At 44.7% G+C, this 16858-nt stretch overlaps 1 protein-coding gene across 1 annotated transcript in view; it reads left to right on the plus strand.

Moving 5' to 3' along the window:
• The window catches only part of LOC140171249 (dual 3',5'-cyclic-AMP and -GMP phosphodiesterase 11-like), a 201160-nt gene that overhangs the window by 3278 nt on the left and 181024 nt on the right, over positions 1-16858 (plus strand).

Genomic DNA, 16858 nt, shown 5'->3' on the forward strand with positions numbered 1-16858 from the left:
TATACATTATGGAATTTTCTTAGTTTGATAAAGATTTAACGAACATTAAAAATGCTATTTCCCTAATGTGTATGCACATGTCTTCGTTGCACAGGTCTTCGTTCAACGAAGATTAAAATTGCTTCGTTCAATGAAGCAAAAAGGTACTTTTGACAAAGCAAGGGTTTAACTCTAAAAGACAATTTCTAAACTAATGCAGAAAGTTGGTGGGTGACGATACTCACGGTATGTTAGATGTTGTTGAGCTTCCTTTCATCTTCATTAATTTTCGTCAAATGTGTACGGTACAATGTCTTCGTTCGATCTCATTTAGCGTGATCACGCTTAATTAGTTTTAATCCAGATTATTTATCTCTGTCGATTGAAGAAATATTCTAATGTTAACAGGGTCATCATTTATGGTGACCAGAGGTGCATCATCATACACATGATACATGTGGGCCTATCCCAAATGGAGAAACTCCATTGAAAAATGACTGGTTCCCCTCAACCCTACCATGCCTCAACTGTCCCCCATCAGATGGTGGCAGTGGTGGGATTTGTGATACTAGTACATGTATTATTAATTAATTATTTACTGGTCTGTATCTGTTTCAGAATTGTTTTACTTTAAATTATGGGGACTGTTGCATCAAGGTCCAGATTCTCACCCACTGTTGGACCTAATACTTTCCTACCCTCCACCATGTAATGGTCTGGTTACCAAATGTATGCCATGTAGTGTCATAGTGGCTGGAGGTTTAGCATCATATCCTAGAGGTAAAATGTCTGTTGAAAAATCACTGATCCCCCTCTTCCAGATGTGGTCCCCAAAGCAGATGGTGGTAGTGGTGGGATTTGTGATATGAATCTGTATTGGAAAGATTCGTGGTGGTGGTGGGGGGGGGGGGTATTGTATCAAGGTCAAGATTTTCACCACCCTTTGCTTGGTCCCTATTTACATCAAGACTTTCCTTGACACCCCTAATTTATATGGACTGGTTTGTATGCCATACAGTCATGCTGGCAGATGTATTATTGGAAAAAACTCCATTGAAAATAAAAATTACCATGATGACTGACTCCCCTCCTCAACTAGGCTTTCCCCAACCTGATGGTGGCAGCGGTGGGATTTGTGATTAATATGGTACGGCACTAATATTGTGATTTAAAAAAAAAGATCATTTGGGGGACCAAGTTGCATCAAGGTCCAGAATTTTTCCCTTAGACTCAAGGCTTGAATCCTTCCTCCCATGGATACAAAGGTCTGGTCAAATTCAAACAGCTTCAAATGTATGCCATGCAGTGTCATGGTGGTCAGAGGTGTAGCATCAAGTCCCAAAGAGGTTAATGTCCATTGAATATTAATGACTGCTTCCCCTCAACTAAGTTTGGCCCCAGTGTATTCCTTTAGTTTTGAGGAGAGCTGGAGCTCTATGTTTTTGGTGTGAGCTATAGAAATCAAATTGGACAAATTCTACAAATGTACCTTTAAAATATGACTATAGTATAAAAGTGGTTATTTTGGTGTGTGTACATTTTTGTGTTTTTTAACCATTTCACTTGTTTGAAAATTTGCGATTCAGGAGTTTTCTATAGACCTACAAATGTATGAAAAGAACATATTTGTGTGTTTTTCTTTTGCGGTAGCTGCATTGACCGCGAAGAGCACAAAATTTAATGTACCGCAAAAATGTCCACTTCTACAGTAAATAATTTAAATTAATTAATATTTTATCATATTTCATTACATTATTTTCATTAATCATGGTCATTGCAAAAATCAATGAACTCAGCTTGCAATTAACTGAAAGTCATCATAAATGGTGTGTCAATAATTATAGATCAGCAATAAATGATTTAGCATTTCTTTTTATTGAACATAGTCAACATACAATGTAGATGCAATCTAATTATCATTCTAAATACTACAATGTAGTACCGGTAGTAGTACATGTTGAAAGATATTCCAGAACAAGATGCAGATGGTTTGGACATCGCAGATCAGAGACTACACGCAGCTAGGTTAAAGCCCTGCGGGGCAACCCGAAAATTCCCTGGACCGAAAGTGGATCGGATTGAAATTTACGGATTGAGACAGATCGGGGCATATCATATTAAATGGTTAGGCCGGATTGGAGTGAGTTCTCGCGGAGTTGAAATGAACCGGGTTTTTTTCCTTTGGTTCGAGTTTAGATAAGGGAAAAAATAAAATGTATAATATATATTTAGTTATTCTCCATCGATTCCACCCAAGCCCGTACACAGGATTGACATTATTTTTGAGTAGGGGGGGGTGGGAGTTCCAAAAAGTAGCTTTTAAAATTGAATAAAAAGGGCACTATTAATGCAGATTTTTTACAAAATGTGGACCTAACCCCCTATTTTTTTTACTTTTTTGAAGGCCTTACCACCAAAAAATGTATCGGGAGTGGGGGAGCCATAAAATAAGTGGACTGAAACCAGGAGCAATTTGTTTTTGAACATTGCTCCTGGTTCACTGAGATTTTACAAGAACCAGGAGCAATTTCTGAAGAAACAAGAGCAATTTTCTATACTTTTCTGCACAATACAATATAGAATACCAGCACTACTGCATCAAGTTCCTGGTTCGTGTGAATTTTACAAGGACCAGGAGCTACTCATGGCTTAATGAGGGCTAATTTGCTCCTGGTGCCTGCCTATTTCAAGGCTTTCAGGGGACACTCTGAAAGAGAAAAGTGCCCCCCCCGCCAAAAAAAATGAACGGAAAAATCAGGAAGGCAAAGGAAAAAAAAGAAGCCCTTAAAGTGTAAGAATCCTTCAATCAAATGGAATTGAATTGTTTCAATCCAAGTATTGCAGTCACCATGATCACCCCTAAATAAATTCCCTAGGAGTTGTGTTGTACAATATATAGGCCTACTTAAATACTATTATAGGGCTATGTATACATAGTAAGGTTTAGGCCAACATAAATGTAAGTTTAGGTTGAGATAATAAAGTTAGTTAGGGAACAAACCAAAAGATCGATGGCGTCCTTTAAGCGTAACTGGTTTTTCGTTTCTCAGCCGACCCCTCCTCCCTGCCAGAAGCGTAATAATAAAATGTTGAAAATAATAATAATAGTGACACATTTTTCAGACCGATGTTTTTGTACAAAGCGTAATCAGTATTTTACCCCTCCCCTAAGCGAAACCAGTTACGTTTATAGGACGTCATCGATCTTTTGGTTTGTTCCCTTACAATGGTGTACAATGTAGCCTACATGGTAAGGATACCTGGGAATGAGAAGGGAACCTCCACTAGCATGAAATTGCTTGATGATCTCACACATACTATACCTGAAAACACACTTGTATGCCTAATATTGGTCTCTTTTGTACATGTGTCGAGGCATGGACCATGGCCTTTGGTCTAGGTAGATATTTTGTTACTAGTACTTTACCAGACCCAGTTACCAGATCAAGGTCAGTATAGCAAAGTATTACACCTTTGCTGTCTGGTCTTGAACTTGAATAAAAAGGAAATAATGCTGCAAGGTCACAGACCCTTACCTGCACGTTGCACCTGCTGCTAGCATGGTTATCATGTGGTTTGCAATAAATAGAAAGGTCTTGAAAGGTCTTTTATTTTGCTTATAAAAAGTAAGGGAATTCCCCCTCCCCATCCTCCATGCATATTGCTATTACTAGACAGTGATTAAATTGTAGAACATTTGTGACGGGTCATGTCAAAAGGAGACACTTTTGGGCAGGTTATCAATTTTGAGGTTTTTACATATCTTAAATAAAGAGATATTTTGCTCCACAACGCTGTTTTCCCCAATGAAATCGGACATTCCTAAGCGAGGATATTGAGTTCGTAAGTTATGGTATTATAAAATTGGAAATTGAGATATCGGCCTTTAAAAATATTATTGACAATGTTGAGAGTAGGAATTACATTCAAAAGTGTCTCAAAAAATGCAAGATACCAGTTACATTCCGGTCTGAAACTATTATACAATATTTTTCACATTAATAACATCACAAAATCGCAACAAACCCAAATTGTGAAAAAATCACCCCCGGGCAGATTTTTGGCTATTTCTCCATTTACGATCCTGCCCAAAAGTGTCTCCTTTTGACATGACAAGTCACATTTTCGTTTCCCTTTATTGATGGTAATTTTGTCAAATGTGCAGAAATTAGAATTGAATATCATGTTGTTGAAATCATTGCAGGCAATCTAAGGGGTGCTTTTAAAAAGCAATAATTTGTGATTTAGAAAGAGAATAGATTGCTATTTAAATGTTAGTTTTCACTGATCATATTATCCTCATTTAATTTTGAGCCAAACAAATGAGGTATAACGAAGAAAACTGTGATTTCATTCCAGCGCCTACAATGTGTGTACTACGCTCGCCGATCGTAATATGTAATATCGCGCTCGACATGTGTACACATAAGTTGACATGCACGGGAGATGTTAGCAAGCAGTCGATCGATGAACTCTGAATAAAACCGGGTCGACCCAGTTTTAATAAAAAAGTTAAATTTTACTGTTATTAAAGCACTTCAGGCTTAGTCTTTTACGTGGTATTTTAGTACACCACTGGACATTATAATTATATGTAGTAGAAATCCGAGTAAAATTGAGGGCGTTGCTGTAAAGCAAATCATACATTATGGCTTTAATGCATCGGCATGCTGGGATGGATCCACATAGAACTAGAAGCAAATGGAGCGCATGCCCCTCCCACACCCCACACCCCCAAAGGGAGAAGAAAGAAACACTTGAAGCCCCTCCCCCTAGAGTTTCTGTCCAGACATAATTTAACGTGGCTGTGTACTCTAGACATTGTTTCTTTCTCAAAATTGAGTTTTTTTGATATGTTTGTACTTTGTTATGTTTTTTATAAATACAAGGAATGAAAATCCAGATTTGTAAACTCCAACTGCAATATTTTATGGATTTTATTTCACTATTCCACTCGTGTTTGAAATTGAAAAGGAAAGAAAATCTTTGTTGTACCAGCAGTGTACACGCGCGCAACAACGCATCGCGTTGCCTATCGCGCAATTTGTTAACGCACAAATAAGCTACGCATACGCGACGCTTATCTGCATCGCGGCGCATCTTATGGAAGCACCGCGGAAGCACTGATTTCACAAAAACCTGGCGGTCAAATGGCTCCGTTTTAGCTGATAAAATGTGGGTTTTTTCAAGTTCTTTCCCCCGATTTAAATATCAAGTTATGAATGGATTTCGCTCAAACTTCTCAAGCGGCTGTGGATTTACCCGATGTTCACGTAATAATAGGTACAAAAACTAAAACTGCCGCATTCTCCTGTGAGATTCGATGAGAGTGCAAAATGGGGCCACTTTAAACTTCAGCGGCCATTATTTCAATGTTCATTTTCTCGGTAAAATAGCGATTTAGGTACTACGATAACTCAATAAATACAGCATCTATAGGTAAGCAAATATGATCATCGTAAAAAGCATGATCGACTCAAGAAACGGTTTTCTCATTTTTTTATATTTTGGTCTATTTCGATTTTAGGCATCATTTTGTGCAAATAGGCATTTGTGAATTTTAAAAAGTTCAATTTGATGCTTTATATGGTCAATATCTCAAAAAATAAGGCCAATATCAAAGAAATTAAAAAACCTTTTTTGGAATGGAGCCTCAAGATTGAGCTAAAAACAAAATAAAATATTTTGGAAAGAGTGTTTTTTGTTATGATGTACCTAACAAATATTGCCAAAAACTCACTTTTTGTGATTTTCTTCATAATTGTTGTTTTTACCCCAAATCTGTATTTATATTAAGATTTATTGATGTCTTGCCTTCATAAAATGTATACTTTTATATGTCTTGCGAATAATTACAAAGTTATTGCACTTTTACTACATGCATGTTAGACTATGCCATAGTCTATTTTTGATAAATAAAAGCATGTTAATCATGATGAAAGCATTCAGTTGAACTCGAAATTATACTGATATTTAATACATCAAAATACTAGTACAAAATTGTTATGAAAAAGTTAATATAATTATATTAGTGACAGTAAAAGTAAAGTGGCTTATATTATTGAATGCAACATATCATAATGTCATAATTGTATTGAGCTGTATTGGCACTTCAGTACTGAACAATTCTGATTTTAGAATCTGCCAGTTTATTTAATCGCGAAATTCCAGGTTAAAAATAGACTATGGACATTCAATTAAAAACGTGATTTTGAACAGGCAAAGTCCCTAACACTCACACTGTCAATCATACTTGTTTATCAATCAAATTTAACCGCAAGCAAATACAAGACGCGCTCATTGACTTACTGGCGTTCATGCAATTACACAACACAAAGGCGGCGTGAGGCCACATACTTGTGTACCATGTAGTTATTAATGGTAATGACAGGTACCGGAGGATTTAAACCATAACGAGATCTGGGCGACCAATCACAAGCCAGATCCATTTAAAGATGTATTACATCATCGCCAATTTTAGTAGGCCAGATTTCCGACAATCTCATCCATAGAAGCTCATAGACAGCCGTGTTAAGCATGTAAACCGCAATCCAATGTCAGTAGTCCACTTGGGAAGCTAACAAACAGAGGGAGTAGGGTGACTGAAAAGATCAGATGTGAAAATCTATCAATTGTGCACACATTAATTAAATCAGAGTTTTAAGCTTAAATTTATACAATATCCAGAGTATGCACAATGGGCAAGTGGACTACGTTACGGGGTAGTCTACATGCATGTCTGAGAGTACACAGCTGCCTTAACCCCATTTTGAATCATTTAGGTTGTAAGAACCATTGGCCTGCCAAGATAACTGTCAGACAAAGTGAAAACCGACAGACAGACAGACAAAACTGTAACTTTCTTTTGAATCTTGGATTTACAAAACATCTCTCATACATGTAGTTTTAGAAAAGTCTTTCTTGCCATCTTATGTCAAATTATCATCGATGGTAGAAATGTGAATCAGTTCAAATGCATCAAGTTGTATTTAATGTTGTGCTATAAAGTATACATGTACCTCAAAACCAAAATGATCTAAAATGCTACCAATGATACTGTACAGACTCAGTACACCGGTCGATCTTACCGTTTCCGATGTTGATTAAGATACTTCTTGCATCAATCCGAGATGCGGAAAAACCAATAGTCATTTTGTCCCACATAAATGAATAAATAACAAAACCCCGATCCCCGAGTGGACTCACCCATTCGGTGACGTCACACTACGATAATCATCCTTATCCTCCTTGGTTTCTAGATGAGATAGACATGTGGATTTTTCTTTACCAACGCTAAGTATCATTACGAACCAAAGGGCCGAGATATACAGTTTGTTTGTTACACTGAGGTAAAACCAACCAGTATAGTCGCTAGGGAGATAGTTTTGTCGACATTATTCGGCTAGAAAATAGACACAAACAATCCAAAAACTTAGCTTGTATGTGTGTTTCCGTTCATATCACGGGACACACGTTTTCAAAATAGCCGCCCTTAGGGACGCCATTTTATTTTTGTTCTCACGTAAAACAACTATAACAGACTAGTAAGTTACAATAGATGTTTGTACAGTACTGTGTATACATGTATGGTGAGTGATTATCGCTATGTTTATGGTGTGCTCTATCGTTATATCTTTCAATGGCGTCTGATGACGAGTTACTGCTAAGAGTTCGGTGGGTTTCGAAGGACCAGCCTGACAAATCTTCCCCAAAAGGTTTTCAGTTTTCATCCCTTTGTATATATATTTTTATATCATACCACTACATCAGCGTCAGCCACTGTGCGTGTGGGTCTGTTTATTGGGCTTGAGCTTGTGTTCGGGGGTAGTGCTGTACGCTCCCGATTACTACAATGTCTAGGCCTTGTCAATCATGCCCTTCCCTTGTGCCAGAGTGGGACCCGCATCCACTCTGCTACTCCCACAGGGATTGCTCTAAATCAAATAAGTGTGCTTCCTTTTGCATAGGCTTATCGGACATCCACTTCAAGGATTTAGAAAGTAGCGCTCGTTTAGGTCTTCGACACAGACAGAAGACGAAGACTAAGAAACAGAAGCCTACAGGTAAGATTGATATGGTAGGTACTAGCGAGGCGGCAAGGGCCACGCTAAAAGGTAACCTCTGGGGCTCCGGTCCCGGGCAAGCAGGCGGACCCTCCGGGACTGCTAGCGAGCCGAAGGCCTAACAGCCAGCGAAAGCACTGACTTAACGTCTAAGCTAGTAGCAGGCAGCAGGGCGGTACTTGCCCTAACAGGCGAGTACCAGTCTACCAGTGAGATCTCTAGCGAGCTTCTTGCAGGTGGACACCCGTCTATTGCTGGCGAGCAGCGGGTCTAGCACCCGCGAAGTAGCGGCGACGGACAGTATGCCAAGGGTACCCGGGCTTGCCTGGGTTGAATCCTAGCATACAGCGTGCAGCGGACTTGCCTCGGCGGTCTGTAGCACGCAGCGTGCCAGTGGAACCCGGGCTTGCCTGGGTTGATCCACGCACGCAGCACGCCTTTCGTTCCCCGCAAGGGTCGAATGGCGTGCATGGGTTTAGCAGAGACGATACCGGGGCTAACGCTTCAGGTGTAGTCTTAGCAGAACCAACTGGGGTTGTCACACGGCAGCGTTCCATGGTGGGACCGCCGAGTGATTCCCTGGGCCTTGGAATGGCTGCCGGCTGTCCTCCGGGACTGGCTAGCGGCTATACGGGGTTGGGCTCGCAGTCTCTCACGGGACAGCGACCCAAGTGCAAACAGTGGCAGCTACCGAGGCGAAGCTACGGCTTGACTTCAGTGGTAGCCACTATACGCAGCGCCCATAGCTGCCGTGAGTGGTCCGCCACACACAGCGACCTTTGGGCGAGGCTCAAGAGGTTAGGGTAGGTAGTTTGAACAGCCTGGCTGATCAACAACCCACTTATGTCCTCGAGAGCCAGCAGAGCGTGGGTGATCCATTACAGTCAATGGGTCAATTACCCTCTTATGATCGATCACTATCTATTCAGCGGAGCATGGCTCCATTGATTGATACTGCCTATTCAGGTAGCGAGGTGACTGATCGAGGGTATACACGCTCAGCTACCCGTGATACTAGGCAAGCTCCTTTTAGCCAAGGGACAGCCAGTATAGCGGGGTACCCATACACACGGCTTGATCCTCTAGCGGGAGCGCTGTGAGGCATGGGTACAGTGGTGCGCGGCCGGGAGCCCTACCGGGCACCTACGCTACAACCACGCAGGTACCGCAGTACTCGTCCTGGTTACCACAGTCTCTGTGGCAACAGGGGAGGCGGTACTGGTACCTACCGTTCCATGGGGTTTCCTGGTGGCGGATCCTTTCAGGGTCAGCTACCAACAGGGTATGCCCGTGGTATCCGCCGCAGGGTGGTTTCTTCCACGGTCTACCACCGTGGCAAGTGCCGCCTAGCGTTGGGCAAGCAGTACCACCAGTTGTTACCCAACCCGGGCGGAGTGGCTAACCTGATACAGCTCAGGGTAGGCCGCACACTGCTATGGCTAGAGGCGACAGCAGCGAGAGCGTCGCGGATCCCGGGTGCTATAGCTAGCATCTCGGGGTCTAGCGGGAGTACTCCCTCTTCTGCTGGTGTTCAGTTGGCTAGCCACACGGTGGCGACACCTCCCTGTCCACCTTCAGATGCCCGTCGTCAGATCTCTTCCTCATCAGAGAGTGAGTCAGAGTCTGAAGGCGGGGGAAAGGAGTCGGAAGATGAAACCAGTAGCGACTCACAGTCTGATGAGACTGTGCAGCTAGCTTCAGGTATCCTTCCCCGCTTCCCGTGAGGAACTCGCTAGCAATGGTCTGCCTGCGGACACCGCTGGGGTGATGAGCCGTGTGGCCCAAGGTTTGGGCCTGGCTTTCTCGCAGGAGGAGTCCGTTCAGGAGGACCAGGGCATCTTTTCAGTAGGATGCCCAGCTAGCGGCGTCCACACAAGGGTCGCCCGCACTTGCATTCCCGGCGGACCTCAAGGGTAGGTTTCAGTAGGGCTGTCAGGCTCGCTGGAGCTTGACGCCGGCGTGCTTGCGCTTCCACTGCGTGTTTCGCAGGAGGACTCTGAAACCTACCTCAGGGTCCCTGACATGGATCCAGGCGTTGCCAAGCGCCTGCCGCTAGCGGCCAAGCGCGCAGGTCGTTCTCCCCAGTGGGAGGAGGGCTAAAGCTCATCGATAAGCGAGCACGCCGCTTATCAGAGTCTCTAGCGTCGCTACCACGCTTGCCGAGCACCTCGGTAGGAAGGTAGCGACGACCACGAGGCAACGTCGGAACTCTTCCATGAGGTTAATCTGTTAGCGGTGCTAACAGCTAACCTCAACGAGAGTTCTATGGGCCTAGCCCATAGGATGTCATCTCGCCGCCGGGAGAATGCCTGTCTGTCCCTCCAGTCAACTTACGGCTCCGACTTTGCTGATGCAATGAAGAAGTCAGACTCGGTGGGACAGGGGCTACTCTTTGGACAGGCCTTTTGCGCTACGGTTGAGGACCGGGCAAAGAAGGCCACCAATGAGAGCACTCTGAAGAAGTCGGAGGCTGCCCTGACCAAGGGAAGGGCAGTAAAAGCGAAGAAGAAGCACAAGAAGAAGAAGTCTTCTAAGCGTTCTTCAGCGCCAGCTCCGGCTTCAGCAGGGCGCGCACCACAGACTACACCCGAGCCCGAGGCTACTCCAGCACCTCCCAAGAAAACTGGGAAGCGCAAGAGTGGTGCTGGACCGTATGGCAAGCCCCCTAAGAAGAGCCGTTCTTCTAAGGGTGGCAAACCAGATCGGTCCTGAGGCACGGCGATCGACAGTCCATGCCGGCAGGCCTTGGACTTCCACAGGGGATTCCCCTGTGGGCGGCCGCTGTGCATTACGCCCAGAGATGGCATGCCATCTCACGGCGCCTGGGTATTGTCAGTGGTCAGTGGGGTTACAGGCTGGAATTTACCAGCCACCCTCGTGCGCCTGCACGATTCAGAGGTCCACAGTAGTGCCGCCAGAGCGGCCCCAGCGTCGGGCACTACTGTCAGAGGTCACTCAGCTTCTCACGAAAGCAAGCGATTGTCCCGGTCTACCCCCCCTTTCACCAAGGGGTTTTGGAGCACATTTTTTCTGGCTCCAAAGAAGACCGGCGACTGGAGGCCCATTCTGAACCTCAAGCCGTTGACCGAGTTCATCAGGCCCAAGAGGTTCAGAATGGAGACTCTCGCCGGTGCTAGCCTGCCCCATCAAGGGTATGTGGGCGGCATCGCTAGATCTCGGGACGCATATCTGCATGTTCGATCGCACCTCAAGATCAGAGGTTTCTACGCTTCAAGGTACAGGGTCAAACTTACCAGTTTCGATGCCTGCCATTCGCTTGTCCACCTCCCCAGAGTGTTTACACTCCTGGTCAGAGGCGGTGGCAGCGTACCTGAAGCGCAGGGGAGTCAACATGTGTTGCTACCTGGACGATTGGTTCATTCTACGGACGCACCCGCTGGAGACACAGTGTCTCGTGGAGTTAGTAGTCCGTGCGGTGCGGGACCTGGGATTTCTGATCAACGTCAAGAAATCCAATCTGGTCCCGGACGCGAGACACCACTATTCTTAGGGGCCCAGATCAACCTCAAGGAGGGATCGCGGTGCCCTCACCGAGAGGGTGACGAACATGGCGAGGTGTGCCCGACTCTTGGCGAGTCAGAGGGGCACCCGCTGTGGCATGGATGAAGGTTTTGGGCCTTATGGCCAGTATGGTAGACCTCGTGCCGTACTGCCGCTTTCACATGAGGCCTATACAACTACACCTTCTAGCCTTTTACAGGCCCAGTCGTCACCCAATATCCCTCGCGGTTCGATGTCGGAGATCGGCGAGAGGAACTCTGGTGGTGGACCCATCAGCCCAATTTGACTCAAGGTGTCAGGTTTCCTGCACCAGCGGTGCGTCACGTAGTGACGACCGGCAGCGTCAAAGCTGGGCTGGGGGGCCACATCCACGAGGACTCAGTCTCGGGCCTATGGTCGGCCCGCGGAGGCGGAGTTCCATATCAACCTTCTCGAACTTTGGGCAGTGGAGAGAACTCTCCAGCATTTCGAGAAGGTGATCGGGATCTCATATCGTTGTCCAAACAGACAACACAACCGTGGTGGCCTACCTCAACAGACAAGGGGCACCAGGTCACCACGGTTATGCCTGCACTTTTCACTCACGCCTGATAGGGTGGTGCAAGGCCAGGCAGATTACGTTGAGAGCGATGCACATAGCGGGAGTCACCAACATCCTCGCGGACGATCTGTCACGAGGAAAGGTGTCGGGACCTACAGAATGGTCCCTTGCTCCGCAGGTCGCGCAGACGATCTTCGAGGTGATGTACCACCCCTCGATAGATTTGTTTGGATCTCATCGAAATCATCAGCTGCCGGTGTATTGCTCAAGGGTCGCAGACCCACAGGCATTCGCCGTGGGCGCTCTGTCCGTGAGACTGGGGAGGAATGACTGCTTACGCTTTCCCCGATCTCACTGCTCGCAAGGGTGGTGACCAAGATCGGGAGGAGGATTGCAACGTCATTCTGATAGCACCGTTCTGGCGAAACACCTGTGGTTTCGACCGATGGTGGATCTACTAGCGGCTCAGCCGCGAGTACTCCCCGAGTTACCAAATCTACTCCGGATGCCCGGAGCAGAGGTACCAAGTCTACCACTAGAGCACCTGCAGTCAGCTGCATGGCCCTTATCAGGAAGCGTCGCGGCGGAGGGAGGCTTTTCATCAGAAGCTGCTTCTCTCATCGCCGGGGTAGAGCGAGAGTCTACCCTCCGTCACGTATAGTCAGCGTTTGGCTCCCTACTACGCATAGTGCGATGAGAGAAATACATCTCCCACTAGAGCCCCTGTGCCTCTAGTGGCAGATTTTCTGACAGAAAAGTTCAGGTCAGGACTTCAGCAGGCAAGCGATAGCCAACTATAAGTCAGCCATTCTCTCGATTCATCGGGATTTGAAGGCGGGTCGACTATCAATTCAGATGGGTCCCTAAGTCTTCTTCTCGACGGTATGTTCACGGCGCCCGCCCGAAAGGAAGGTGGTCCCTCCATGGGACCTCAACACAGTCTTGGAGTATATTAAGGGTCCCCTTTTGAGCCCCTGTCAAAAGCGACCGCCATTCATCACTCTTAAAGCGGCCTTTCTTCTGGCGTTGGCTTCGGGGACGGCGCTGCTCAGAGTTGCACGCAGTCTCGAAGTCAGCCTCGTGTTACTAACAACGGAGCGACGCTGTTTCTTCGCCCGGATTTCCTTGCAAAAATGAGCGAAGTACATTCCGACACTCGCCCTCTTCCTCCCCAGTATTGGGCAGGGTTAAGTCAATAGCCGAAGACAGGTTGTGGTGCCCGGTGAGGCGCTACAGCACTACCTTGGCCGAACACAAACCTTAAGACGGGCTCATGACCGCGTATTTATCACTCACGCAGAACCGCACGGTCCAGCCGCTAAACAGACTCTGGCACGGTGGCTGGTCCAGGTGTTGAGTGGACTCGGGCGGCAAAAGACGCCGCCCCAAGGCCCACTCAACCAGATCTATCTCATCTTCGTGGGCCTACCATAGGGGTCCCCATAGAAGAGATTTGTCAGGCTGTGTCTTGGAAGAACCCGTCGTCCTTTTCCACGGTTTACTACAAAATCGTAAACCAACGACCAGGCGATAAGTTCTCCAGGGCTATTCTGCGGAGATAATATGGTGGTTGGGTATCAGGTGTTTTGCGGACAATCAGAATTCCAACATGGTAAGAACCAGTGTTTCTATTCTTAACCACTGAACTTTCAGTTCAGGGGTTTTTGTCTGTTCACGTAGTCTTTCTGTTTCCCGGCCGTGAGGGGGGGGAAATAGTTTGACCTCGCGATTACCATGCTACCCACTCTCCCGATCCTTATCAGATGCTGGCCAATCTTGTACCTCCATCCGTCGGTTACTTGCTAGATCGATCTTTCAGATGTTGATGCAAGAAGTATCTTAATCAACATCGGAAGCGGTAAGATCGACGGTGTACTGAGTCTAGTCCCAAACAAAAATGTTTGGTAGACTCATAACGGTGCGATCTTACCTTTCCGATATTGATTATCCAGACCCGGCCGCCCCTACAAGTTTGGCGGTAGGGGCTGCCCAAGTCGGATAAGGGATGATTATCGTGTGTGGCGTCACCGAATGGGTGAGTCCACTCGGGGATCGGGGGTTTTGTTATTTATTCATTTATGTGGGACAAAATGACTATTGGTTTTTCCGCATCTCGGGATCGATGCAAGAAGTATCTTAATCAACATCGGAAAGGTAAGATCGCACCGGTTATGAGTCTACCAAACATTTTGTTTGGGACTATTTTATATACCGGTACATTGTAAAAGTACACTGTATGAGTCCAATTATTACAAACTACATATAAATTTATTTGTCAGATGGCAATAAGGTTTATTGAAGGGCAAGGTCCTTTTAAGTATTCCCATCTATCACATAGGGAGGAAGTTCAAATGGTCATGAAATGATAGTATTCTGTGGTAAAATGCTGTAAAGAATTCTAGGAAAAAATTCCTATCCTGTTGTGTGAACGGTGACCAATCACCAATCATTGAAATTTTTGTAACTCATGTGTTCTTTTCCTCCCCCTCATCTAGTTGTTTAACTAGGAGCATGATTGCCGATTCATGCTTGGAGATGTGGTTCATGTAAGAATTGTTTGTTTGTTTGTTTTTGATTGAACTTCACTACAATTTGGGACTGACAAAGGTATAACATGTTTGCTGAAAGAAAATTCTAGAAGAAATCTTGTAAATTTTATGATTGCTACATTGTACGTGTCTAAATGTAGAAGAAAAGGCTCTGATGTCCTCTTGTCTTGTATTTGGCTTGTTACAACCAGTTGGTCAGGTGGGCATGCTTGGCCTACAAAAAAAAACTCAAAAAAACCCAACAAGTTCTTAAGCTTGAAAATTAATATTCTATAAATGTTTCCACTTTTACAGTAAACTTTAATAGCTTCTCTTTTGTAATTGTTTCTATTGTTATTCTATTGTTATTCTATTATTATACTGTTAATTGACAATGCAAGGGAACTTACAGGTGATTTATAATAACCTACCTGTGACAAAATATAATATGAGCCAACATGAAAGTTACCAAGCAGGAGGTCCAAGGTTCAACCCTCAGAAGATTTAAAGGTCTCCAGTTCAGTTCCCAGAAGGCCTAGGCTAGACATTACACGAGGTCATATATTTGCTAATGTGTTGGAACAAAACTATACAAATTAATAGTGAAATTAACACTTGTTGTTGAGTAGCTATGGATACATAAAATAAACAATAAGCATGATATTGGGCGAAAATGGCTAAATCTACACTAAAGCAATGCAGAAAAAACAGTTCTTCATACAATATCGGCAATCCGCCAATTTTGCCAAAAGGTGGTGGTGGGGGGTCCCCCTGTCTCAACGGAATTGAAGCCCATATCTTCATGCATGTAGATGATTTTGTTTAATGTTACCATTTATGTCTCACTGTCTACCACAAACTGTTCATGAATTTGGCAACTTTTATGTGAGACCTTCAAGAAAACCCATCTGTAGTTACAATCTGGGAAGGGAGGCTAAAGGTCTCACCACATATTATAGAAGGAACCACCTTTGGCCTCACTGCTTGGTCTTTGACCTCACTGAATGCTTTGTCTGGCCTTCTGCCTTGCTGCTCAAGCAAGCTCCAGGCCTCATTGCTTGGCTTTTGACCTCACTCATTGGTCTTCAGCCTTGCTGCTTCAGCAGGCTCAGCTTAGCACTACTTTCGGCCTCTGTTTCTTTTTTATAGTATACAATCCAGCCGCGCTCGGTTGAACACCTCACGCTATGGGCTGTAAGTCTGTGAGGACCACAAACTGGCTAACTCAGCTTTGATACATTTGGCCTCCTGCTTGGCCTTCGGCCTCACTGCTTGGCTGTTAAGGGCCCTAACCCAATATTTGGTTGGAAAAGTTTTCCTCAGTGGGAGTGTGGATTTGAAATGGATTGGCTGGTTGGCCCAATTCCATAAAATTACCCCTTCAATTTTTGACCTAATTAGCGTCCTGGCGCTTTATTTAAGTCAGTCATTTTCAGGTGGTGCTTATTGAACTTATGAAATGACAGATTGGGAGTGAATTTACATGCATGCATAAACAAAACAGTGTCTCTGAAGTCCAAATCATCATAATCTTAAACTGGAAGTTTAAAAAGTAATTTTCTTCAGCCATCTGATGGAATTTAGTTGTACAGATGTATTGAAAATATATGTCACTCAAAGATATCTGAAGGGGTGCTTATTAGGTAATGGGCAGTAGCAGCGCTACAGGGGGCATTTCCCCCAAATATTTTTCATTCCCCCAGTTTGCCCCCCCCCCACTTTCAAGGCAAAACCCCAAAATTACACAAATTTACCCTTTTTTGGCAATTTTAGGCCAAATTGGTTGATTCTGCCCCCACAAAATTCACTTTGCTCCCCCATGCCCCTCCCCAAGAAAAAATCCTGGTGCCGCCACTAAATGGGTGCTAATATTGGTGTACGGTAGTCTTGAGATCTTTCACTCAGACTTTCATTCTTCTAAGTGTTCTTCTTAATTAGGACTTTTTTGGGTAAATTATGTTCACAAAATATTGGGCCTAGTTTGGGTGGATTTGGGGGTACTGCATCCCTGTCACACAGGCCAGAACAAGAACAATACCTAAATTTTCAACATATGACAGTTTCCCCAAGTGTTTCTTAACCTTTCTTTATCATTCCTATAAAGCTATTGAAATATCCCACTAGTTTGTGGCAACTTGATAGGACAGTTTATATTGCCTTTCAATTTTTTCATGGATCCACATTGACACATTAGTATTGAATGATAAATCAGTCAACCAGATCTA

Source organism: Amphiura filiformis, chromosome 15, assembly GCF_039555335.1.
Source record: "Amphiura filiformis chromosome 15, Afil_fr2py, whole genome shotgun sequence".
Lineage (NCBI taxonomy): Eukaryota > Metazoa > Echinodermata > Ophiuroidea > Amphilepidida > Amphiuridae > Amphiura > Amphiura filiformis.